The sequence below is a fragment of the Bombyx mandarina genome, chromosome 22 (assembly GCF_030267445.1).
Source record: "Bombyx mandarina strain Sakado chromosome 22, ASM3026744v2".
Lineage (NCBI taxonomy): Eukaryota > Metazoa > Arthropoda > Insecta > Lepidoptera > Bombycidae > Bombyx > Bombyx mandarina.
In genome coordinates, this window is record NC_143228.1 from 16,780,403 (window position 1) to 16,806,498 (window position 26,096).

Below are 26,096 nucleotides of genomic sequence, written 5' to 3' on the forward strand. Positions count from 1 at the left end.
CAACAACAACTGTTCTGACAGAGCAACGCCTACGAGTGTTTGATGTCCAAAACATGTAATGTTTCCACAGTAAGCGGCATGTCATTTGTTACAGCGTTGCCTGCTTGTATCTCCGCAATCTGTTTGTGTATGTTGAGTGCTCTTTGTACCAAAGGTGTGACGTACTTGACAGCCGATGTAATTTTTGCGTCTATTCGTGATGTTTCGGTTATATTTTAGGAGAAATAGAATTTTCGTGTGGAGCGTACGTCATCGTTTTAGCGTTTCTCAAGTTTATAGCGTCACGTAATTTTCTCGAATTTCTTCAATCAGTTGGTTTTATAAAATACTAGCTGACCCGGCAGACTTCGTTGTGCCTCAATCGATAAATAAAAGACCTCAACTTTTGTATAAAATAAACTTAAAACAAACAAAAGGAATCCGTCCGACGGGGGACACATCGAAGGAAAAACAAAATTGTTATTTTTATTTATTATAATTCCGAGAATTTTATATATATGTACCTTTTAAACCTTCTCTGGACTTCCACAAATAATTCAAGACCAAAATTAGCCAAATCGGTCCAGAGGTTCTCGAGTTTTAGCGAGATTAACGAACAGCAATCCATTTTTATATATAAAGACTAGCAGCCCGCCAGGCAGCAGACCTGTTCACTTCTAGTGATCATTTCACATCAGCTGGTTTGGCCAGTTTCGGTCCAGCGATCTCATAACCAAAATCAAAATACAGACCACGGACGTATCTCTCAATACACCTGAACTAGGTTTTTTAATCCTCATCCACGACCAAAGGATAATTTGAAAAGAAAAAAAAAAAAACCACTGTGTGTGTGTATTTATATGTATATATATTGTTTTGTATCTTGTAATATGTATATATTATTATATGTAATATTTACTGTATGCACTAACTAGGTTTGAGTTCCTAATTCTTCTCTCCTTTTGCGGGCCTACTGGAAGAGATTTCAACATGAAATAAGTAGTGCCCTTGTACTCTGTATCCTTATTGTCGTGTTTTTTCTAACAGCTGTGTGTACAAAATATATTAAATAAATAAAATAAAGTACAATATTAAACTCAATTAAGCCAGAGAATCCATACTCAACTTTATTGCGGAGCTTCTGAGAAGCGACCGACGAAATTAGTTTCTTTTTTTTAATTATCGTCCGTAAAACGTTTAATTTTACGAAGGTGAAACATCTTTATGGAACAGATCTGCGTTCTTTACGACCACTGTTGATGTTTTTGATTGAATTATAAACAGTCTACAGTGAATTTGTTTGTTGTGTTATTAACGTTAAATCCAAAAGTAGCTGTTCGATTAATTTGATACTTTTACGATTGTTGTTGGCACTTTGTCATAGTATCATCAGCGAACAATACATGATAGGTAAGCCCCTTTGTTAAGTTGATACAGAGGTTCATCGACATTATTGTGAATACCGCCACCCACCTTGAGACTTGAGGTCCGTGTGTCATTTATATCGTATAACAGTTCAATCTCAATTCGGAACACATTGCTGAATACGTATCGCTCACAAGACGGCCTGTCTCCAGTAAAAGAGCATAATACTCAATACTATCTATAATTTCCTACAGTCCAAATTTAGTGATCATTTACTCTCTAACTGCATCACACAAACCATGTCCAACATCAGTGTTATTAAACAAATTCAACAATCATTATTATAAAGTTTTTATTCTCGAATTTCTATGAATTTCGGTAAATACTGAAAAACCGCGGGCCTACGCCAAGTGGAGTTCATTTTCAGTTTTAGTTTTGTCTGACGTCCTGCAAAAAGTTTCGAACAATCCGGCACGTATTTAAAATTGTGACTTTTATTATTATTATTATTATTAAACGAATAAAGCAAAAGATACAAAGTTTGCAGTTTATTTCAAGCGGAAGCGTTGAAGCATTTCAAAATGGAAGCGTTTCATCCAACATAGAGAGCCACGGAGCAATCTACCTATTACATACACTCGTGTTGAATACAGCAGATTTTATTACATCCCGCTAAACACCATCTGTGGGAGATCAAGGAAACACAGATAATGGAGCGATTGTGTGACTCATTCTTCGTAATACTCGTTCAGATATTCAGGAACGTTCAAAATGAAGTTTTAAGTTTTTCTCTTGGGATTATTCTGAAGTTTTACTACGCACACCATTATCTATACTAATATTATAAAGAGGAAAGATTTGTTTGTTTGTTTGTATTGAATAGGCTACGAAACTACTGAACGGAACTACTGAACTTTATAATTTTCTTATTTTACTAACCTGACGCAAATAGAAAGGTTGATATATGTGTATTATATTTTTTTATTTTGAAATTTTTGTTAAATACCCGAACGAAGCCGGAACGGACCGCTAGTTTTAAATACAATAAGAACTTTGGTAATTCCACAATTTTGAACACTCGATCAACTCTATTATAAGACTTTTCAAATAGATTCTACTTAATAATATCTAAGTAAAATACATTAGCATAGTAATAAAATTAAATAAAACCTTAATGTTTATCAAAATACTCAATATCATATGTATATTTGATTTGATTTGATATTCATTTTATATATTTTGAAATATTTCACTTTACGAGCGATCATGGAGAAAATCTGCAGCAGACTAAAGTAACGCTAATTAACTTGAAGCACGTCTTTATACTTTGCTACATACAATCGATCGGAGCCCAATTTTTTAAATTCAGACATAAAAAACTGTAACGAACAATTTCGCGTGGACCAAAATATACCAGAGCAACTCACTGACTCTATCAAGCAGATAGTCATTGGAGCAGATAGACACTACAGCGTGTATGGTACGGAATAATTTATTGCGTCAGCTTATCTAATAACAATGGTGGCTAAAGACGTATTATTATTTTTCCACCAAAATATTTCTCATATCAGTCGCCCAACTGGCGCCAACCAAACAGTTTGTCTTTTTGATTAAGAATGTATTTAAAAAATCACTAAGAAAGATAACGGTTCATTTGGATCGCTCATATCGCTATAGCTCAGACGCTAGGGGTCTGTAAATTACGCTTGAATGTTCATATTTATATATCCTTATAATATCCCTTTGTTGTATAAACTAAATCATATGGAATAACGAGAAACCCGTTCATGTTATTGTTCTAACAATCTCGAAAAATATTAAATGTTCATTTCTATATGAAGTAAATAAGCAAGACGACAATTTTATTGGAGAGGTCATGTCGTTGTTTACGAATGAAATAACGCGATCCTTATCAGGAGCTAGCTCTGGTCGGTACCATCGCCATGCCGTTTCAGACGTAAGCGCTTTTTTTTATTGCCCTTGTAGGCTGACGATTATACGGCCCACCTGATGGTGAGTGGTTAGCGTCGCCCATGGACTTCAGTAAAGCCAGGGCCAGAGCTAAACCGCTGCCTACCGCTAATCGCTAATAATGCTATGGTACTTGAAGGGCAGAATGGTTTTTACACGTCTTCATTAGTGTAACTTGTTTATTAAACGGAGATAATTTCAAAGTAGCCTTCACCGACTTCGCGACATCCTATTAACTTGAAAATTTGCACATGTAACAAGTACCAATGACATTCAATTTAATATCTAATTATATTACTGTATTCGGCTGATTTAGATGTACCCATTTCTTCTCATGGATGTCGTAAAAGGCGACTAAAGAGTTCACAGGTGAAAGGGCAGTAACCTGATCCAAGTAGCAGCTACTGTTGGTAGGGCCTATTTTTTTTATTGCCCTTGTAGGCAGACTACGATACGGCCCACCTGATGGTGAATGGTTACCATCGCCCATGGACTTCGGCAATGCCAGGGGCAGAGCCAAGCCGCTGCCTACGTCAATATTTATGTCAAGTATGGGAGTAAAGTCTGGAATTGCAATACAATTGAGAATTCGACTTCATGGCCCAAGGTGGATGGAGACATTCATGTTGGGATGTCGATAGGCTAGTTACCATCATTTAACACCAGATATGCCGTGACCTAGTTCACCCATTTAAGCGATAAAAAAAACATTATTATTAACGCGTTATACACAAAATTACGGCTATCTCCACTAGCTCAGTCTTAAGCATAAAATACTTAAATATAATTATTAAGATACTTAATTTTTTTTAATTATTATATTGCTTAGATGGGTGGACGAGCTCACAGCCCAACTGGTGTTAAGTGGTTACTGGATCCTATAGACATCTATAACGTAAATGCGCCACCCATCTTGAGATATAAATTCTAAGGTCTCAAGTATAGTTACAACATATCGTCTTTTCGCATTAAAAGCATACAATTTCCAAAAATATTCGAAATTGAGTTAATATGCGGAATCATTTGGTATCACCAGTATTATTCTAACAAATACTGTCAAAAGAGCGTAGATTAGTTTTAGTTTTTTTTTTAGTTTATCTATGTTTTGATTACTATTAACAAAATGATATTATACATAATTTTATCTTAGTTTAAAAGACAGATAATATAATTGATAAAAAAAAAAAAAAATGTTGCAAAGATGATTAATATTAAATATTATGTTAAACCTTTAAAACACTCTGCTGTGAAATTAATAAGTTTTGAGATTATACAGTTTTAATGCGAGAAGACAATATTGTATTACAACATATAGTATACAACATATAGTATACAACATATAGTATTAAGTATAGTTACAAATTTCAAACAACAAACTGCCTACTTAATCCTGATATTGACCTACATGTAGATCCACACTATCATTTCCGATGTCGCCGCGCCGTGACTCACATTTGTTTCCGAACACAATTGTTTCACACGGAAGCCCCGATAACGGGATTCTGTGAAAGAGATGAAACGGTTCCGTATGTATGATGCAACCGGCTTTTTTTACGAGCTCACGATTCGCTTCACGAGAGGAGGAGAACACTTTCCTACCGCTTTTTGCTTTCTTTTGGACTGCTTTTAAGGAGCGTGCCAGGAAATGGCATGATAATGTGTGTTCCAGAGTTTTTTTTTTTTCACCAGGATCGGTAGTTGAGCATCGGCTAATCCAGGAGGGTTGGGGATTGCTGCTGGAGAGCCTCTGAAGAAGACCTAATAGCTCGAAAGCAGCTGTTTGGTATATACTGGTGTTAGGACCTCTTAAGAGTCCGCGCGGGTATCCCGCCTATTTCTGCCGTGAAGCAGTAATGCGTTTCAGTTTGAAGGGTGGGGCAGCCGTTGTATCTATACTTGAGACCTTAGAACTTGTGTCTTAAGTTGGGTGGCGCATTTACGTTATAGATGTCTATGGGCTCCAGTAACCACTTAACACCAGGTGGGCTGTGAGCTCGTCCACCCATCTAAGCAATAAAAAAAAAATTTAAAAAAATACTACCGGATCGGGACTGCGATCCGCTGAGAAGATCTACCGAGAAGTTCATCAGACTAGTGCTAAGGGTTAGGTTTCACGTCGAACACTTTGTCGAGTTCAACGAGTACCCTTGCCAGGGTCTATGGATCAGTGGATCAGGTCGACTGTCTACACTCTGCCTTCGCCGCGCACTCGAGTACTTCGGTCATATTGCTCGGAAAACGCCCGATAGCCTAAAGACTATTCGTGACAGGGAAGGTCGAGGGAAAGAGACCGCGCGGGCGCAGTCCGACAAGGTGGTTCGACCAAATCCGCACCACACTAGGAATCCCATTCCTGGAAGCCCTTCATGCGGCCAATCGAATCAAATCAAAACAAAAAAAAATTATTCAACATAAATGAAAGTACACACTTGTTGAACGTCAAAAATAACTACCGCCAATTCACAAAAACTAGCCTCCGTCCTGAGAAGAACTGGCACGAAACTCAGCGGGAGTGTCTTTTTTTTTAAATATTATATTTTTTTAAATATTCATTTTTATAAGATGTGTTATAACGTAACAATTATTGCAATATTGAAATGCCCGGAGCAAGCAACTCATTCCCACTTTGTACAATCTTCTAGATAATAATTGAATTCATAGTAAGCTTTATTGCACAGATGTTCTTTAATAGTTTTCTTAAATCTATGTATATGTAGGTTCTCAACATCTTGTGGGATTTTGTTGTACAGGCGCACAGACAAACACCCGAATGAATTTCGCATCTTATGTAATCTACTCATCGGCACATCAATGATCGGCGGCGCTGGAGGGACATTGCAAGAAGTAAAATCCTGTCAAAATATGACGGTCACGACCCTCAGCAGTGAGGAAAGGACGCGAGGAGGAGGATCTGGGGATCTGTAAAAACGTTAGGATGTCAGCAATGACTGGCTCCTGCGTGATCCTGAATCGGGGAGTAGTCAGCGGCAACCATGATGATGCGATTTTCAAGGCACATCGTCTTATCGTTGTTCAGATTGGTACGTTGCAAAAACGATCAGCGAAATCGTGTTTCAATTACGAAATTTCTGTGGCAGAATTCAAGGAATGTAATAATTGTGTCTGAGCCTAAAGTAACAAATATCAATCAAACAAACAGTGTTGCGTTAATACAAATTAAAACAAACAATCATTGTCAAACAACTAACAAAACAATTGTTTGAGATAATTAAAACAATTATCTGGCGTCTGTGAAAACAAATAACTCAGGACTAAGTTATGAGTGTTACTTTAGGCGCGTGAGCTCGTAACTTAAGTTTGACTGATTTTGCGTTAAGCACAATTACAAATTGAAATTATTTGCTCGAAAACTGAACAAAAAAGTCACCTTAGCAGAGAAGAAACGAATACTAAGTTTTTATCCGATTCTAGTAACAAAAGAGGTTTATAATTTATGTATAATATCGACGCTTGAAAGGCAAACGTAACTAAGCGACAATGCGTGAACTTTACAGTAGACTAAAGTTGAAATACCTGAAAATTTTTCTATTTTAACGAATCTAGCTGTAGGATTGAAATGGTTTTAATAGACCTAGAAATATATTTTTTTGCGCATCGAATATGGTTATTGCCTATCATTTATGTACAAAGCACGTTTGCCTTTCAAGCGTCGAATGTATATCTCTGGAATGAAACAACCTCTTGAATTTTTTTATTGCTTCGATGGGTAGACGAGCTCACGGCCCACCAGGTGTTAAGTGGTTACCGGAGCCCATAGACATCTACAACGTAAATGCCGCCACCCACCTCGAGACATGAGTTCTAAGTCTCCGTTTTTACAGTACATGTTTCACTGGTTCTTTGGATTCGTATGGAACGCTCTTCTGTAATCGAGGTTTGAATAAAAAGATGTGTGGTGTCGTGGGACACCGGACAGGAACGAAGTTCATTATTATAAAAATATTAATTTTAAGTTCTATTCGAAGTATAAAGAAAATAAAACTGGAGATTTCGCCACAATCCACGGTCATTCGGTAACGTGCGAACTTATTGTGGTACACTTCATTCACGGGTGTTTGCATAAGAGTTAGTGTATTGCGCAAACGAACGCTCTGAGATCGTGGTCAATGAATGATAAAAAAATATGTTATTTTTTGTACGTTATTACAAAGTTAAGTCGTACACTGTATGCATTACTAATTTGTACGTTATTACAAAGTTAAGTCGTACACTGTGTGCACTAATAAAAATCTTACGTTACGGACGTTTTTTCCGGTTAGGGTACCCCTCCGCATCGTCCCATAAGGAACTTCGTTCCAAAACCTCAGCATTGTCTTCATAAACAATAATGACTCGCATGGTACTTAGCCATGCGTTCTGTAATGGACTTTAACAGTACTCTGCGATTCCTTCAAACAAGACCTTCACTACATTATTTAATATAAGCCCTAATCCAACACGGTCCTTTGTTAATAGTTACGCATTTAAATATCCTGCGTACTAGAAAATTAACGACTTGTAAAGCTATAAAACGTCATGCTTTACAATTGCTTTAATGCCTCCTTTTAAATACGAAGCAAAGGTTTGAAGTTCCAAAGTTGTTAACCTACATGAGAGAAACTATATAATCGAAGTATAAACATATCAGGTTGTTTTTTTATTGCTTAGATGGGTGGACGAGCTCACAGCTCACCTGATGTTAAGTGGTCACTAGAGCCCATAGACATCTACAACCATAAATGCGCCACCCACCTTGATATATAAGTTCTAAGGTCTCAGTATATACGGCTGCCCCACCCTTTAAACCGAAACGCATTACTGTTTCACGTCAGAAATAGGCAGGGTGATGGTACCGTACCCGCGCGGACTCACAAGAGGTCCTACCACCAGTAATTACGCAAATTATAATTTTACGGGTTTGATTTTTGTTACACGATGTTATTCCTTCACCGTGGAAGTATCCTAATCTTCAAGTCAGGACATGGCCCGCTATACACCCAACATCACCATTGCGGCGTCGTTATCAAGTCGTCCGGTATTAAAGAGTACGGCAGTGTTCAAATCAACGTAACCTAGACAGTTATTCATTTATTTTCTAAAATTACCTAAGACGTTTTTAAGAACAGGTGATAGGACATCTTGTGAGCCCATAGTAGGTAGGCTACCACCCTGCCTATTTCTGCCGTGAAACAGTAATGCGTTTTTCAGTTTAAAGGGCGGGGCAGCCGTTGTACTGTTAAAGCTGAGACCTTAAAACTCATCTTAAGGTAGGTGGCGGCGTTTACCTTGTTGATGTCTATGGGCTACGGTAACCACTGAGCCGTGAGCTCGCCCATCTATCTAAGCAAAACAAATACAAATATAAAACTAACAGATCGCTCCGGCTCCGATCGAGTCTTTAAAAAAAATTTCAACGATGTATGACGCTGTTTTATTTTTTTAAATAAAAGAACACTTATTGCGGCATAACTATAATAGCTAGACATATACTGTTGTGACACTTTTTGTAAAAAATAATATGTTCTACAAAGTCGTAGAACATTATTTTATTCTATCATCAATAGTTTTCGCGGGGCACGAGATTTAAAGAATATTTTAGGTAATTTTTTAACACCTTGGGTTACATTATTGGAATTTTATTAAGGATCCCTAATTTTTTTCAAAAAAGATTATAGCCTATGCCACTCGGGAATAGTGAAGCTTCCAGACAATGAAAGAATTTTTCAAATCGGTTCAGTAGTTTCGGAGCCTATTAAATACAAACAAACAAACAAATCTTTCCTTCCTATAATATTAGTATATAGGTAGAAGTATACACAACTCAATAACTATCCAACGTATTTCTGGCGTCTATTTAAACATGCATATGTGCGTTTACATATAAATAATTTGTAGCTGAATATATGATAACTACACAAGGTGAACCGGTATTAAAATTCAACTGATAAATTATTTCAGAGAAGCTACAGGGAGCATTGTAATAACAAAATGATAATAATGTACAAGACCCAGTGGAGCGGAACGAGGAAAATTTCGATTAATTAATTATTTTTTTAACCAACTAATTTAAAGAATGTTTGGAATTGTGACGGTTATTTAGTTCCTAAGTTTGTTCCTTAATTGATTGCTCTTGTAGGCAGACGAGCATACGGCCCGCCTGGTGTAAAGTGGTTACTGGAGCCCATGCCACCCAACTTGAGATATAAGTTCTAAAGTCTCAGTATAATTACAAGGCTGCCCCACCCTTCAAATCGAAACGCGTTACTGCTTCACGGCAGAAATAGGCAGGGCGGTGGTACCTACCCGTGCGGACTCACAAGTGGTCCTACCACCAGTAATAACGCAAATTATAATTTTGCGGGTTTGATTTTTATTACACGATGCCTATTATTATTCCTTCACCGTGGAAGTTAATCGTGAACATTTGTTAAGTACCTACGTATTTCATTAGAAAAATTGATACCCGTCTGCGGGATTCGAACACCGTTTTTTTTTTTTTTTTATTGCTTAGATGGGTGGACGAGCTCACAGCCCACCTGATTTTTAAGTGGTTACTGGAGCCCATAGACATCCACAACGTAAATACGCCACCCACCTTGAGATATAAGTTCTAAGGTCTCAAGTTTAGTTACAACGGCTGCCCCACCCTTCAAACCGAAACGCATTACTGCTTCACGGCAGAAATAGGCAGGGTGGTGGTACCCACCCGCGCGGACTCACAAGAGGTCCTACCACCAGTAATTACGCAAATTATAATTTTGCGGGTTTTCATTTTTATTACACGATGTTATTCCTTCACCGTGGAAGTCAATCGTGAACGTTTTTTTAGTACGTATTTCATTAGAAAAATTGGTACCAGCCAGATTCGAACACCGGTGCATCGCGCTCAACACGAATGCACCGGACGTCTTATCCGTTAGGCCACGACGACTTCAAAAATACTTCTCATATTTATTTAGCTAGGTAGACTATTCATCGGACGGTAAGTAGTAATAATCTAACAATGCCGGGGGTACAACAAGGCCGCTTCTGAAAATCATGTTATAAATCAACCCGTTATATCACAACGTCAAATAATATAGTCTAATAAATCATACACCTTGAATTTTGCTAGTAATTTTCCGCTTTGTTGGTCGGTCTTTATTCTGATGGCTATCAAACTATACCCACTAGGTCAATGTGAAGATTTCCTAAATATTTCATCGAAATCGCTCCAATTTCGATATGTGGTCTATAGAGGCCTATACACGCTTAGAAATATCTTGATATTGAACTAAGGCGGTACTTATTCATCGTATTTTAATAATTTTATAAAATATAACAGAACTTCTTGATTCTAGAAGTTCCACCCGCAATAAATCTAAGATTTTAGCTGTCCAATCCTTGAAGAACAATTCAATTGATTCGGCTTTTGTATTTTGATAATAATCACGGTAAAATAAAATAGTCTACGCCTCAAGAGGCGAATTAACTGAATCGTAAGCATTTGTGAATTCGTAGAATTAAGGCTTTTTTCTCTGTTTTGTAGTCTGGATATATTAGGGGTAGATTATCTAAGAAACAAAGCTATTGAAACTTAAACAAGAAACTCATCTTCGAGGCAATTCGTTTTGAGAAAAAAAAAATTTTTTGCTTCGTTGGTTGGACGACCTCATAGCCCACCTGGTGTTAAGTAGTTACTGGAACCCACAGATATGTACAGCGTAAATGTGCCACCCACCTTGTGATATAAATTCTACGGTTGCAGTACACTTACAACGGCTGCCCCACCCTTCAAACCGAAACGCATTACTGTTTCACGGCAGAAATAAGCAGGGTGGTGGTACCTACCCGTGCAGACTCACAAGAAGTCCTACCACCACCAATTACGTAAATTATAACAATAATTAAGTAAAATATAATAATAATGGAAACGCTACACTTGAACTGGTTGCTATAGGGTGTATTATAATTTTATAGCGCCAATATTGTAGCTTTCCTACTTGTAAAATGATTTATTATAAGGAACTACAAATTTACAGAAATTAGGTGTAAATTTTCGATTTTGTCTGTGGATATCGTGAAAGTAACTACTCGATCGGTACCGACGGGAAACCTGCGTCACAATACTGAATGCTGCATCACTGTTTTATGATACAGTACGTATGCCTGTGCACAACTTTTTTTATTTATTTAAAAAAAAAATATTTCCTAAATAAATTCTAAAGATAATAATTATAATTTAATTGATTGTAAAATAGTCGACAGCTGCCCATAGTAGCGATGTAAGATAAATTTTCAAGATTCTTATTTTTATAAGCTCTTCTTATTACAAAATTTTAATTAGTAATGTTAAATCATTTTTGCGTGACTCCAACCAAAACAAAGGAACAGACCGATAATTTTTTTTAATATATCGATTATTGTGTGATTGGTGTCTTTTTTTTTGTAAATTCCTTTCTACTTTTATAATAGAAATACGTGTACATGTTAGGATGTACTCTAATCTGTAGACGATAAAAATAATGCGTCTGTCTTGAGCTTTCTTGCACTTAGACTTTGCAGCAGAATCTAAGGCGTGACTGTAAAAATATTATCCTTTGCGCGCTTACTATACAAGAAAACACCATAACAACTATCCGACAGTCAATAGACATAAAATTCACGTAAAACAAAAATTTGGTATTAAAATTAATCCACAAAAGAAGATTAATGAAGCCCAAAATACATTTCGGAATGATCGTGCGTCGCTAGTTTAAAAATAAACGTATTTATTTTTATCTCAAAGGTCGGGTCATCTAAATTAATATAACACAGATAGCTACAAGAACAATGTAGGGAATTCATATTTTTAAACTAAAAACATATTGCTGATTATTAAAGTAATTAAAATATTTAACGAGATGTTATTCTTAGACGAATAGACAGGTTTTGTTGTACAAGCAAAGTGATTCATACAAATAACGTAGAAAAATACAATAAGTGATATTATCACTGAAGGCATAACACAAATTAAAAAGAATAAAAAAAAATTTAGACTTCGCGGTACTTACAGAATCTTTAAGCTTTTCATAAAAAAACACCTGAACTTATTTAAAAAAAAAAAAAAAAATTATCGTCTTTTATTAGTATAAAAAAATTGGATAAATTTTAACCTTTTACTTTTTTTTTTAAATCTTTAAATATTGTTCATGACTTTCGTATGTGGAACACAAAAAAAAATTATGACGAATAACTATGATTAATTAAAACAAAACTGTGTCAGTTGTGTTTTATCCTAAAATATTTACTTATACAATATAATTCACATTACTGCGATGAAAAAAAAAAGAGTACTTACAATCAATTCACTCGGAAATGCACAAATAACTTCAAAAAAAGTTGATGAAGAAATTTCACTGAGAGCACAAAATATTAAATGAAAATTTTACGTCATTTTCAAATCGACTAAAACTTTAGAACGTCTTTTGTTTTCTCAATTTGAATCGTCGAAGTTTCGACGCATCGAGACTCTGCGACCGCACGTTTTGGCGCGTTCGCTCTCAGCCAGCGCTGTGTAGCGAATGCCTGAGGGAGCATTAAACATTCCCGCTTGTTCAATCAGATACATACAGACAATTCCCGATGTATTCAGTCAATTAAGATTACGATATTAAAGACTATTATAAATCTTCTTGTGTCTTAGTAAGTTAATAGAGACAACAAGAAGAAAGTATATATCTATGAAAGAATTTAAATTCGGTTTCCTTTTTTCTTTTGTTCCTACCTATGCTGATAGCCTTGAGAGGCTATATCAACTTCGTCCTAACGTGTAGGTGAGTTCACGGGGCTCAAACCGGAGTGGTGCTAACACTAGCCCTAGCAAGAGCAGTGCTTCGCAGAATCTACCACCGGATCGGAAACGCGACCCACTGAGAAGATCCGGCGAGAAATTCAGTGGGCTGTGTCTATGGGTTAATTTACTCGCCGAGCCCTTTGTTACAAGCGACGGGTTAAGACGAGAACGATGACCGGACTTCAGGATATCCAGATATTATTATTAGATATTATCTCCAGAGCAGAGCTGTAATTACGTCTATTAGTCTTTTATTGGTAATTTCTAATAATGGTAGACGCGCCAATCGAACGCAAAATGATCATATATCGCTACGTACCTTGGGACTAGAATACTGTTACGCCGGTAAGAGTAACGCCATCTATCGCCAAATAGCCGAACGAATATCAAAGCATCTAGAGCGCTAGAGAAGGAAAAACGCCATCTATTGCCAGATAGCGGAAACACAACACTCGATTTGTGTGGAACATTCTTGATAATTCTAGGGATGTCGTATCGACTAGGAAAGCGTTGCAGAGATGGCACGCAGTCAGTAATCAGAACTACTCGAAGCGAAACAGTGAACGGATCACCTGAAGCGAAGCGGAAGAAGCGAATTGAGAATTTTAAAGTGTTTGTGAAGTGTTTTCAGTGTTCTAAGTGATAAATACAGTTTGTAAGTTGTACTCCGGTAGAATTTTTATTTATCCCGAACCCTAGCGCGTAACAATACTCAATTTTATCAGTAGTGACTTAATCATATAAAGAAAAACCTTTATTATTTCAAACTCTTCAATTTTTAGAATTATATTCCATTAGTTCCTTCATCGATTCATTTATTGAAGCTAATTTTCTAGAAATCTAAGGATCAAGTACACTCTTCTTATCTTGTACATAGTCGGCACCTATAATATAGGCTACATTTTAAACTAAGGACCGTTAACTGTGATACTTCGATTGGTTATTTATACACGTAACATGAAAAGGGTTCTAATTGATCGTCACTCTAATCTTCCAATATTCTAGGAGGAATAAACAGGAACGTTACGCTGTCACACTCCCCTACTGTATAAGAAGTATATCTAAACCTGTACATCTTCGAGAAAGCATAGTAGGAGAAAAGATTGCGACTGCTGACCTATTTTTAAGGATCTCTGCCTGTTACGACCAAGGACGCAACTAAAAGGGTATTTCTCGCGAACTTACCAACTACTTACTGTTATAAGACTATTGTGCAGCGGAATGAAATATAAATACCGAGTAACTAAAGAAAGCGTTCACGGGTCGCAATCTAGTTTGTTAATAAACAAATAAAACTCTTCATCGCAAACAAGTCCTGATTCAGGTTTGAAAACACTGAACATAGACCATAGTAATAATGAGAGGGAAAAAACAATACATTGTAACTTAACACAAGCATAGATAAAAAACTGTTTTTGTGTTTTTGAACACCAAATTATACAAACTAGAGGTCCCGCAGTAGTCGAAATTCGACTATAATTAATTGGAATTGTAAGTTTGTACACTATTATGATTGTATTTTATACTTCTATAATCACAAATTTCGCCAAGACTACACTATAAAAATTTTTAACAAAGACAAACAATATTTAATCTATTCTCAATTTGACAACAAACGTCAAGAACAAAAGTTTCACAATAAATAGTATGCATGCGTGTGTGCGTCAAATACATGGTATGTAGTGTGGGTAATGTTTTCTTTATTGATTTAATGTATGATTAATGCATAATTTAAAAAAAATATTAGCATTGTGCACTTCTTCTCTATATTCTCTATAAGTGTGCAAAATTTCATACTCCTCCGTCCGTGCAATTTTCGTAAAAAGGGATACAAAGTTTTTGTTTCACGTATTAATATATAGATAATTATTTAATACAGGTTTGCTTTTAATTATACGATATTTAATATGCGTTTCGATACTAATGTCAGTCCTCATACTTAAGATACCACCACCCCGCCTATTTCTGCCATGAAGCACTAATGCGTTTCGGTTTGAAGGGTGGAGCAGCCGTTGTAACTATACTAGAGACCTTAGAACTTATATCTCAAGGTGGGTCGCGCATTTACATTGTAGGTGTCTATGGGCTACAGTAACCACTTAACACCAGGTGGGCTGGGAGCCCGTCCACCCATCTAAGCAACAAAAAAAAAATCATACTTAACCCTTTGCTGTCCTAAGACTAATGTGATGTGAGACTATATGTCCAATACGTGTTGACACTGGACCTCAAATGGTTAAGTTCCAATGTTTTTGTATCACTCTAGACGAACACATCGAAGGCTCGACGCATTACTTCCATGATTAAACAGAATACGTTTTTTATATGTTGCATAGAAGTGTGGAGAAGCTTTTTTTTCTACCTAAGCTGATGGGCTAGAAAGACCATATCAACGTAACCTTAACTAGTAGGTGAGCTCACGGGACTCAAACCTGACGATGTTGTTAACGCGAACCCTAGCAAGAGCCGTGCTTCGCTGAATCTACCACCGGATCGGAAACGCGACCCACTGAGAAGTTACTCGCCGAGCCCTTTGTCGCAAGCGACGGGCTTGACGAGAACGATGACCGGGGGAGGAGCTCACGGCGTTTCGTCGTATTAGGTTAGTACGGTTAGTGGAGCCCATAGACATCAGCGAAGTTAAGGCCGTCACCCGTCTTGAGATATGGGTTCTGTGCTTCTGCTTTATAGTACAATGGTTACCCCACCCTTCAAACCGAATCGCATTACTGCTTCACGGCAGAAATAGGCAGCGGCAACCTAACCGTGCGGACTCACATGACACCATACCGCATCAGTAATTACGCAAATTATATTTTTGCTGTGTTCAATTATATTACACGATATTATTTCTTCATCGTGAAAGTCATTCGTGAATATCTGTTAAGTACGTACATAATTCATTAGAAAAAATAGTACCTGCCTGCGGAATTCGAACACCGTAGCATCGCTAAATACGAATGTACCGGACATCTTATCTTTCAGGCAACGATGTCTCAGAAATATGACTCAGCATCAACTCAATATCAAGACGTCCACAAGTTAAACATCCGAAACCAAATAACGAAACTCTTACGCGAATTCACTTATTAAATTCAATAAGGATATCCAGTTGACACACGCTTAAGTTATTAACAATGTCAATACATTACTAATACGCTGCCAAAGGTCTTTATAAAATTCATTTACCAAGCATACTTTAATCAAAATTGAAAAAAAACAATCATAATCTTCCTTTGTTTAAATATTCGTAACATATCATTTATGTTTGAAGATTCTTTAGATTTTAATGTAAGTCATTTTGAGTTTCATCTCGCAAATTAGGTAGCCGCTTGATGTAGTGAACTGTTGTACTTGACTTTACAATTAAATCTTGATTATCTTGCCGCATTACTTTCTTTATATTACAAACATTTAAATTTAATTATTGCCAAAGGAAACATCACATTGTCATGTAAATCCATGAAGAATCTACCCGATGTTGTAAATGAAAAAAAAATATTAAAAATTAGTCATAGTTTTTTTTTTATTGCTTAGATGTGTGAACAAGCTCGCAGCCCACCTGGTGTTAAGTGGTTACTGGAGCCCTTAAACATCTACAACGTAAATGCGCCACCCACCTTGAGATATAAGTTCTAAGGTCTCAATTATAGATACAACGGCTGCCCCACTCTTCAAACCGAAACGCATTACTGCTTCACTACTACTACGCTGCCAAAGGTATTTATACTTAAAGAAAATTCATTTACCAAGCACACTTTAATTAAAACTAAAAAACAATCGTAATTTTCCTTTGTCGTATTCGTAACATATCTAATTAAAAAGAGAAATATTAAAATTAATAAAAAAAAAACAAGATTAAGCTGAGTGAGTTTTTTAATAAAGATGATATTATAACCCGAGCATTACTTCCTACGGTTTCAACCACTTTTAATAATAGCGTATCGAAAACCGATTTGAGATAATTGAGAGTGTAATTTGATTTTATTGTAATTTCATTGTTACCGAATAAAATTTTATATTTAAAATCACAAAAGCATTAAGTGTTCTTACTTATTAAAGATGTTATCAAACATTCATTACGCTCGCTCGGCTAATCCAATATTATTTTATTGCTAGAGCTAGAGCTCGTGTTAAGTGTATATAGATAAGTGTGTATAGAGATATAAGTTCTAAGATCTCAAGTATAGTTACAACGGCTGCCCCACCCTTCAAACCGAAACGCATTACTGCTTCACGGCAGAAATAGACAGGGCGGTGGTATCTACCCGCGCGGACTCACAAGAGGTCCTACCACCAGTAATCACGCAAATTATAATTTTGCGGGCTACATTTTTATTACACGATGTTATTCCTTCACCGTGGAAGTCAATCGTGAACATTTGTTGAGTACGTATTTCATTAGAAAAATTGGTACCCGCCTGCGAGATTCGAACACCGGTGCATCGCTCAACACGAATGAATCGGACGTCTTATCCCTTAGGCCACGGCCAATTGAAAATAAAAAACATAATTTTACTATGTACCTTTCTGGTTTTACATGTGAAGGGGGAAAGACTATTTGGCTTAAGCGACATTTCGCTTAATAAGCGACATTTATCTTTATAATTAAAGGTGCATTTTATTTGGTACTAGCTGACCCGGCAGACTTCGTAGTGCCTCAATCGATAAATAAAAGACCTAAACTTTTGTATAAAATAAACTTAAAACAAACAAAAGGGATCCGTCCGACGGGGGACACATCAAAGGAAAAACAAAATTGTTATTTTTATTTAATTCCGAGCATTTTCATATTTATCTGCCTTTTAAACCTTCTTTGGACTTCCACAAATAATTCAAGACCAAAATTTGCCAAATCGGTCCAGCCGTTCTCGAGTCTTAGCGAGACTAACGAACAGTAATTCATTTTTATATATATAGATAGATGAACAATCAATTATCATCAATAATTCGATATTTTTAATTGAACTTCAATTAAGTTTACTTCCTCCTCCTACGAGATGTCTACGCCGTGGGAGCACACAGGGTACTTGGGACTTCACGATCTGCAGCTGCTACCTGTAATGTCTTACCCGAGATTTTACCAACAATTAAGAAGTATCTCCCAATAAACTATCTTTACGGAAGTAACGAGAATAAAATATCAGTTTCAGTAGATAATTTCGGCGATTACCGATGACTAGCCCTCACATCGTAGCCGCTGGAAACTACATACCCGACCCAGTAGACCAAATGGTAAACCGTCGACGTCGCCCAAGCACGTCATTACAGATCCTCCTGATCCATTAACGGTGCTTTTAGGCACCATAAGCACCGGTCACCGTCCTCGTCGAACCCGTCGCTTGCGACGAAGGGCTCGACGAGCGAGTTAACCCACAGACACAGCCCACTGAGTTTCTCGCCGGACCTTCTCAGTGGGTCGCGTTTCCGATCCGGTGGTAGATTCTGCGAAGCACTGCTCTTGCTAGAGTCAGTGTTAGCAACTCTCCGGTTTGAGCCCCGTGAGCTCACCTACAAACGTTAGGGCGAAGCTGAAATAGCCTCTCAAGGCTATCAGCATAGGTAGGATAAAAAAAAAACCGATGACATACACAATTTCAATTATTTTAATTAATAAAGATATATTAATAGATATTAAATTAACTGAGCAATACAATATAAACAAACGTAATACAAATTCATGTAAATACAATTAAGCATAACAAACAAAGCGAGCATCCATTCACCGTCTAAATCAAGTTGACTGTAACAACTTGAAACTAGAAACTGTAACATTAACTACAATCTAGGCGACGTTTCAAACTGCAAACTCATGTTAATGGTAAGAACTCATATTTCAGCAATATACCGGACAGCGGGAGGACGTGAAACCTAACAAGGAATTAGAGGAAAACTTTACAACCAAGCATCGTAAATGTCTTGTTACAAATCTTGATACTGTGCGATACGAAAATCCGCTTAAGGCCCCGGTTTTACATTCGTTATTAAGACAGAGCTTGTCTCAAGTTAGTCTAATGATTATTGGGAAAGCGTCTTCTGATATTCGGTATAGATAATAGCTTCCCAATGAATATGTTACGAAGTAATCATTTATGTTTGAAGATTCTTTAGATTTTAATGTAAGTCATTTTGAGTTTCATCTCGCAAATTAGGTAGCTGCTTGATGTAGTGAGCTGTTGTACTTGACTTTACAATTAAATCTTGAATATCTTGCTGCATTACTCTTTCTTTATCAAACATTTAAATTTAATGATTGCCAAAGGAAACGTCACATGTAAATCCATGAAGAATCTACCCAATGTTGTAAATGAAAGAAATATATTATAAATTACTCAATAGTATTTTTTTTTATTGCTTAGATGTGTAGACGAGCTCACAGCCCACCTGGTGTTAAGTGGTTACTGGAGCCCATAGCCATCTACAACGTAAATGTGCCACCCACCTTGAGATATAAATTCTAAGGTCTCAAGTATAGTTACAACGGCTGCCCTATTCTTCAAACCGAAACGCATTACTGCTTCACGGCAGAAATAGGCAGGATGGTGGTACCTATCAGCGCGGACTCACAAGAGGTCCTACCACCAGTAAAAATGAAAATGTATGTATGAAAAGTAATTCATTTCAGATATCAACACAACGCTTCAAGTCGGAAATTAACCCAAAAACAAGATAAAACCTTCAACACGAGCTGTTCGGTCACAGCGTGCTCGTAATTCGGGTGCGTGTTAAACCAGCCAGATAAGTTTTATCCAGATAATCAATACAAACATACGGCTTTTTATGTCTTTATGTAGGTATTTAATCTATGTCTCTGACGTGTGGACTGATCGATACGTGTGTGGGAAGGTCTTCTATAAATGAAAGCGTTCTCGAGGACATGCCATTGTTTCGTAATCACTACTTGAAATTTTATTGGGTCGTGGATAATAGAGTATTTGGGTTATTAGGAATTGGTACAGTAGCTTGTTTTAGCCCGGGGAAAAACTATCGAACGTAACTTGGTCGCGAAGGCAGCTGGGTACTAGTGTAGCAGGCAAGCCGTAGAGACTCGGCAAGGCAAAAATATTAGATGACGCGTCCACAGTCCACCTAATATTAAGGAGCTACCAGAACCCATATATGCTACGTCCTGATTGCAGCCTTCTCTTGTCAGATACTAAAAGGCAGATCTTATCTCCGAACGATGCTGTTACTCGATAATGGTTGGTCCGAATATTTTGGCTAGGAGCCTGTATTTTTTTATTGCTTAGATGGGTGGACAAGCTCACAGTCCACCTGGTGTTAAGTGGTTTCTGGAGCCGATAGACATCTACAACGTAAATGCGCCACCCACCTTGAGCTACCAGTTCTAAGGTCTCAGTATAGTCACAACGGCTGCCCCACCCTTCAAACCCAAACGCATTACTTCTTCACGGCAAAAACAGGCGGGGTGGTAGCACGTGCGGACTCACAAGAGGTCCTACCACCAGTAATTACGCAAATTATTATTTTTCGGGTTTTGATTACACTATGTTATTCCTTTACCGTGGAAGTCAATCGTGAACATTCGTTAAGTATGTATTTCATTAGAAAAATTGGTAACCGCCTGCGGGATTCGAACACCGGTGCATCGCTAGATAGAATGCAATGGCCGTCTTATCCTTTAGGCCACGACGACTTCTTACGACGAGCTATATTTGCAAACTTACCTTTAAAATATAATTAATTCGCATCTGATTTCATATATCTTCCGTTTTGTGTATCGATAGCAACTGATGAAATCACTGCCTGTCCTTAAATGATCAAATTCTTAACCTTATTTATACATCGGCTTGTAAAGTTGGACCCTAACAGGCTTGCAAAATACTCGATCACCAAACAAATAATTGATATCGAAGCACAATATGTTCGCTGCACATTTAGTGCAAACATAAAAAAGTAAAAACATCTTCCAAACTGATATCTATAGCGTTCGAAGGCGGACAAGTATACAACTCGCCTGGACCAACAATGAGCCAAGAGATTGAAGACTATTCTCAAACCCCATTTGAAGAAACGTATAGCGCTCGTGAAATACCGCAAAAGGGATTCAAACTTGTAAGTTGCAAGAACGATCTCTACACTGCCGTTGAGAGGCTGGACCAGGTAGTAGAGATGAAGGATCATTCAAATAACTCCCCACTGAGTTTCTCGCCGGATCTTCTCAATGGGTCGCGTTTCCGACCTGGTGGCAGATTTTGCGAAGCACTGCTCTTGCTAGGGCCAGTGTTCGCATCACTCCGGTTTGAGCCCGTGAGCTCACCTACATGTTAGGGCGAAGCTGAAATAGCCTCTCAAGGCTATCAGCATACTGGATAAAAAAATAACAAACAACTCTCTACAGCACTCCCCATGATAAACTTGATGGAAAACATTTGTCTAAAAGTATAATAATATGTGTCTGCGATTCCTAAACAGATGGGAGCTCATATTTTATTGGTTACACACAATGTTGTAAAAAAACATTTTATTGTTACGTCTGTACTTCAGTTACCGTAAAATATTACACCAGTTATAAGCGTACAGTCTATTCATTTGATGTAAACACATAGAGTTTTATCAGATTAAGGAAAATACAATATATTATTATGTATTATTATATTTATATACTTTAATACGCGCTCCGCGGTTTCACCAGGGTCGAATTTGTAATTCAGAGATGGTGAATCAAGCTACATTTTATCGGGAAATAATATATAATAACTAAACTAAGTATAAAAATAGTGAAGAACTACTGGTGTTAAAATGCTTGGATTCCTTTTGAGTCCCATTGTTCTGTACACTCCCGTTAATAAAGTACATTTCTTAAATCACATGAGAGGAATGTTACCCAATCAATATTCAGAAATACCGATATCCCAAATTGGAGGAATTGTTCAAAATCAATGGAGTTTCATACGCCCATTGACCGAGTTCCCGGTACCGAAGCGATCTCAACGCCATACAGTTGCCGATCACGTATCGCGTCCTATTCCATCCTTTAATGGGCCACTTTCATCTTTCGATTTCCCCTTAAAACTTTTATTGATGTGATAGCAAGAGAACGTTCCAAGAATTAAAATGACGGTTATAATACATATATCCATGTCACTTATTTTATCTGCACATGTTCAAGCGCTGCGTAACATGTTTTTTTTTATTGCTTCGATAGGTGGAGGAGCTAACAGCCCACCTGATGTTAAGTGGTTACTGGAGCCCATAGACATCTACGACGTAAAGGCGCCACTCACCTTGAGATATAAATTCTAAGATCTCAAGTATAGCTATAACGGCTGCCCCACCTTTCAAACTGAAACTCAATACTGCTTCACGGCAGAAATAGGCAGGGTGGTGGGACCTCCTTCGGCGCGCAATGTGCGGTACCGTAGGTTTCGTGGAGTCGGAGTGGTGGAGCTCGATGGGGTTTAGTCGGTAGTCGGTTTTGCGGGGCGGGTCCTGCGTGGTAGACGCCGCGCAGCGCCTCGCACGCCTTTCCCAAGGCGTAGTCTCCCGGTAGGAATTGGAAGAAGAGGAGGACTTTGGTCTTCCTCTTCTTCTCAGGAGGCGCCGGAGTCCGTCATAACTCGGCCTGTTACCCCTCTCGACCGGGTATTCGTAAAGGGATTCCCCAGCGTAAAAAAAAATTTTGGTGGTACCTACCCGTGCGGACTCACAAGAGGTCCTATCACCAGTAATGAAATAAATAATAATGAGGGACAAATCATCCGCGCTCATCTGACCCAAACTCTCTGTACTATGGGAACCAGTGATGATTACTAATTCAATATAATTCAAATATTAATTATAGATTTTCTATTATCTTCTATTGTATGTAAGTAAGAGCGTAACTTATACATTTAATTATCAGGTGACTCTTTGTTCGTAAGCTCCTAAATTTCTAAATCTAGTACCTTGTTAATAAGCGTGTGTAAGGATTGAAGCGCTTAAAGTAATTTAATTCAAATAACCTTATGTAGATATTTTGACTTAAAATTCAAGATGGCTATCGTTGAGACCGAAGCGCCGTTCTTTTAAAACGATAATGGACTCGGTACATCGCCCATTAAGTAAATAGACCCTCCAGCTAAATGTACTGAAGAATAAAAGTAGAGACATTTGAAACATTAACTCACACCTGACGACATCGTTTTGCTGAAAGAAATCTGCTCAGAATAAATGCAGATTTAAATTTAAATATTGTTGTTATGAAGGTGATAGATAAGGACCGAAAACCATTAACGTAGACACTTTATTTTATGTTTTATTTGGTTTAGAATAGCATTATGAAGTGATTTTTCAAAGCACATATATGTATGTACATATTAACTTTTTTTTTTATTGCTTAGATGGGTGGACGAGCTCACAGCCCACCTGGTGTTAAGTGGTTAGTGGAGTCCATAGACATCCACAACGTAAATGCGCCACCCACCTTGAGATATAAGTTCTAAGGTCTCAAGTACAGTTACAACGGCTGCCCCACCCTTCAAACTGAAACGCATTACTGCTTCACGGCAGAAATAGGCAGGGTGGTGGTACCCACCCGCGCGGACTCACAAGAGGTCCTACCACCAGTAAAAAGACATAAAACGTAACGTTACATAAAACTTAAGGGCAAAGTATTATGTAAGTGTATTGAAGAGCGGCTGTCCCAACATTCAAAACAACATGTCTGGGCGATTTGTGGTAGAAATAGGCATATGGTGATATCTACTCATGCCAGTAAATAAGTAAAGTTATGAATTTTGGTAAAAAAAACCGATTTTCCTCCAAAAAATAGTGTTATACTTCAAAAAGATACAGTCGAATTAAGATTTTTTTTAAAGAGTAATTATATATTTTTCTCTCATCAACAAAGTATTATTCTCAATAAATTATTAAATTCCATCTAAATTATTTTTAATACTTAATTTAAGTAGAAATTAAATAAAAATAATAGTTAAACTATGCACCAATGAAACATTTTATTATGTACCAAGCCATCAGCACAAAATATCACTGTTATATTTAGGGACGCAGCGAACAAAATAAAATGAAAATTGAATTTAGAGGCAGAGCTTTGCACTAAGCATTAACTAGAATTACATATGAACATACTAGTGAAGCCTTTCAGTGAACACATATAACAAAACAAACAAATAACCTTTTTTATCTTATTAAATACTAGCGACCCGCCCTCGCTTCGCTTCGGAAACATTAAAACACACATGAAACCAAAAATAAAAAATAAAAAAATAATAATAATAATAAAAAAGTAGCCTATGTTCATCAGGGACAATGTCGGCTTCTAATGGAAAAAGAATTTTTCAAATGGGTCCAGTAGTTTCGGAGCCTATTCGAAACAAACAAACAAACAAATCTTTCCTCTTTATAATATTAGTATAGAAAAAATATGAAATCTGTCCGAATTCGACTCAGCAAAAAATTCAAACGCCTTATATAAAAGATACAAAGAACGGAAATAGAATAATAGGAAACAAAATAAAACGTGTAGTTGGTAATACGTGAAATCTTCTTACAGCGTGAAGCTGTCAGGGGCATCAACAAAGCCTTACGTAACGTAACGTTGCCTTATTTATTTATTAACTAGCTTTTGCCCGCGACTTCGTCCGCGTGGAATAGTTACTTTGGCATAATACTAAATTTCACCCCCGCTTCATTTACGTAGAAGGTGAAAATATTTTTGAATTATAGAATATTAAGGAGCTATTTAAGCCCCTATCTCGAAACATTCTTTATTGGTGCTCCACTTGTATTGGTCTTACCGTTATGTTATATAGCCTATAGCCTTCCTCGATAAACGGGCTATCTAACACTGAAAGAATTTTTCAAATCGGACCAGTAGTTCCTGAGATTAGCGCGTTCAAACAAACAAACTCTTCAGCTTTATAATATTAGTATAGATATTAGCAGATCTAAGGTTTTCTACAAATTTTGTTTCAGTTATATGAAAACATTCACAAATGAAATCTGGATCCGCCTTATAATTGTTCTCACATATTCCTGTTTCAACAACATTTTACCTTTTCACCTATTCGGATTGTCGGATTGTCGATAATCCCATTCTCTCGGATCGTTTGGAGCCTCTGGGTCTGCGGAGGGACTTCGGTTCCCTCTGTATTTTATACCGTATGTTCCATGGGGAGTGCTCTGAGGAATTGTTCGAGATGATACCAGCATCTCGTTTTTACCATCGCACCGCCCGCCACCGGAGTAGAGTTCATCCATACTACCTGGAGCCGCTGCGGTCATCCACAGTGCGTTTCCAGAGATCTTTTTTGCCACGTACCATCCGGCTATGGAATGAGCTCCCCTCCACGGTGTTTCCCGAGCGCTATGACATGTCCTTCTTCAAACGAGGCTTGTGGAGAGTATTAAGCGGTAGGCAGCGGCTTGGCTCTGCCCCTTGCATTGCTGAAGTCCATGGGCGACGGTAACCACTCACCATCAGGTGGGCCGTATGCCCGTCTGCCTACAAAGGCAATAAAAAAAAAATAAAAAAAAAAAAAAAATATTTCGGTAGGCAGCGGCTTGGCTCTGCTCCTGGCATTGCTGAAGTCCATGGGCGACGGTAACCACTTACTATCAGGTGGGCCGTATGTTCATCTGCCTACATAGCAATAAAAAAAAATCCTCCCTTAAAATCCTTTTACGAATAAAGGTAGTCTAATATATAGGTAGAATATTCTATTGAAATCTGTAATTTGCTATTAACTTTGCCGCGCTGACATCTCCAGTCCATTCTCGCTTGCTCCACATTAATTGCTCATTTAGTAGTCTAGTCTTCTCCTTAAATTATGTCCAGTATTAGTTAGAGGAGTTAATATTTTTACTAAGCACGTGACTCAATTTCGGGCTTTTGATAGTTTGTATTATCTTTGTCTGGGTAATTAATATCTACATATTATGTATATAAATATCTAAACGTAAATAAGTATGTATGCGATTCTCTGGTTCCCATAGTACGGGAAGT

The 26,096-nt window shown here is 37.4% G+C and overlaps 1 protein-coding gene across 2 annotated transcripts in view; it reads right to left on the reverse strand.

Annotated features, from left to right (window-relative positions):
- Window positions 1-12,862, reverse strand: part of NGR-A26 (neuropeptide receptor A26) — a 152,409-nt gene extending 139,547 nt beyond the window's left edge. Inside the window, exon 1 of one of the 2 annotated variants that reach the window (XM_028170585.2) lies at window positions 12,635-12,861. The gene's annotated coding sequence lies outside the window, so the exon portion shown is untranslated. Of the gene's footprint in view, window positions 1-12,634 lie in introns of both variants that reach the window. The other variant, XM_089736678.1, reaches the window with a different exon arrangement.
- Between the last annotated feature and the right edge of the window lie 13,234 nt (window positions 12,863-26,096).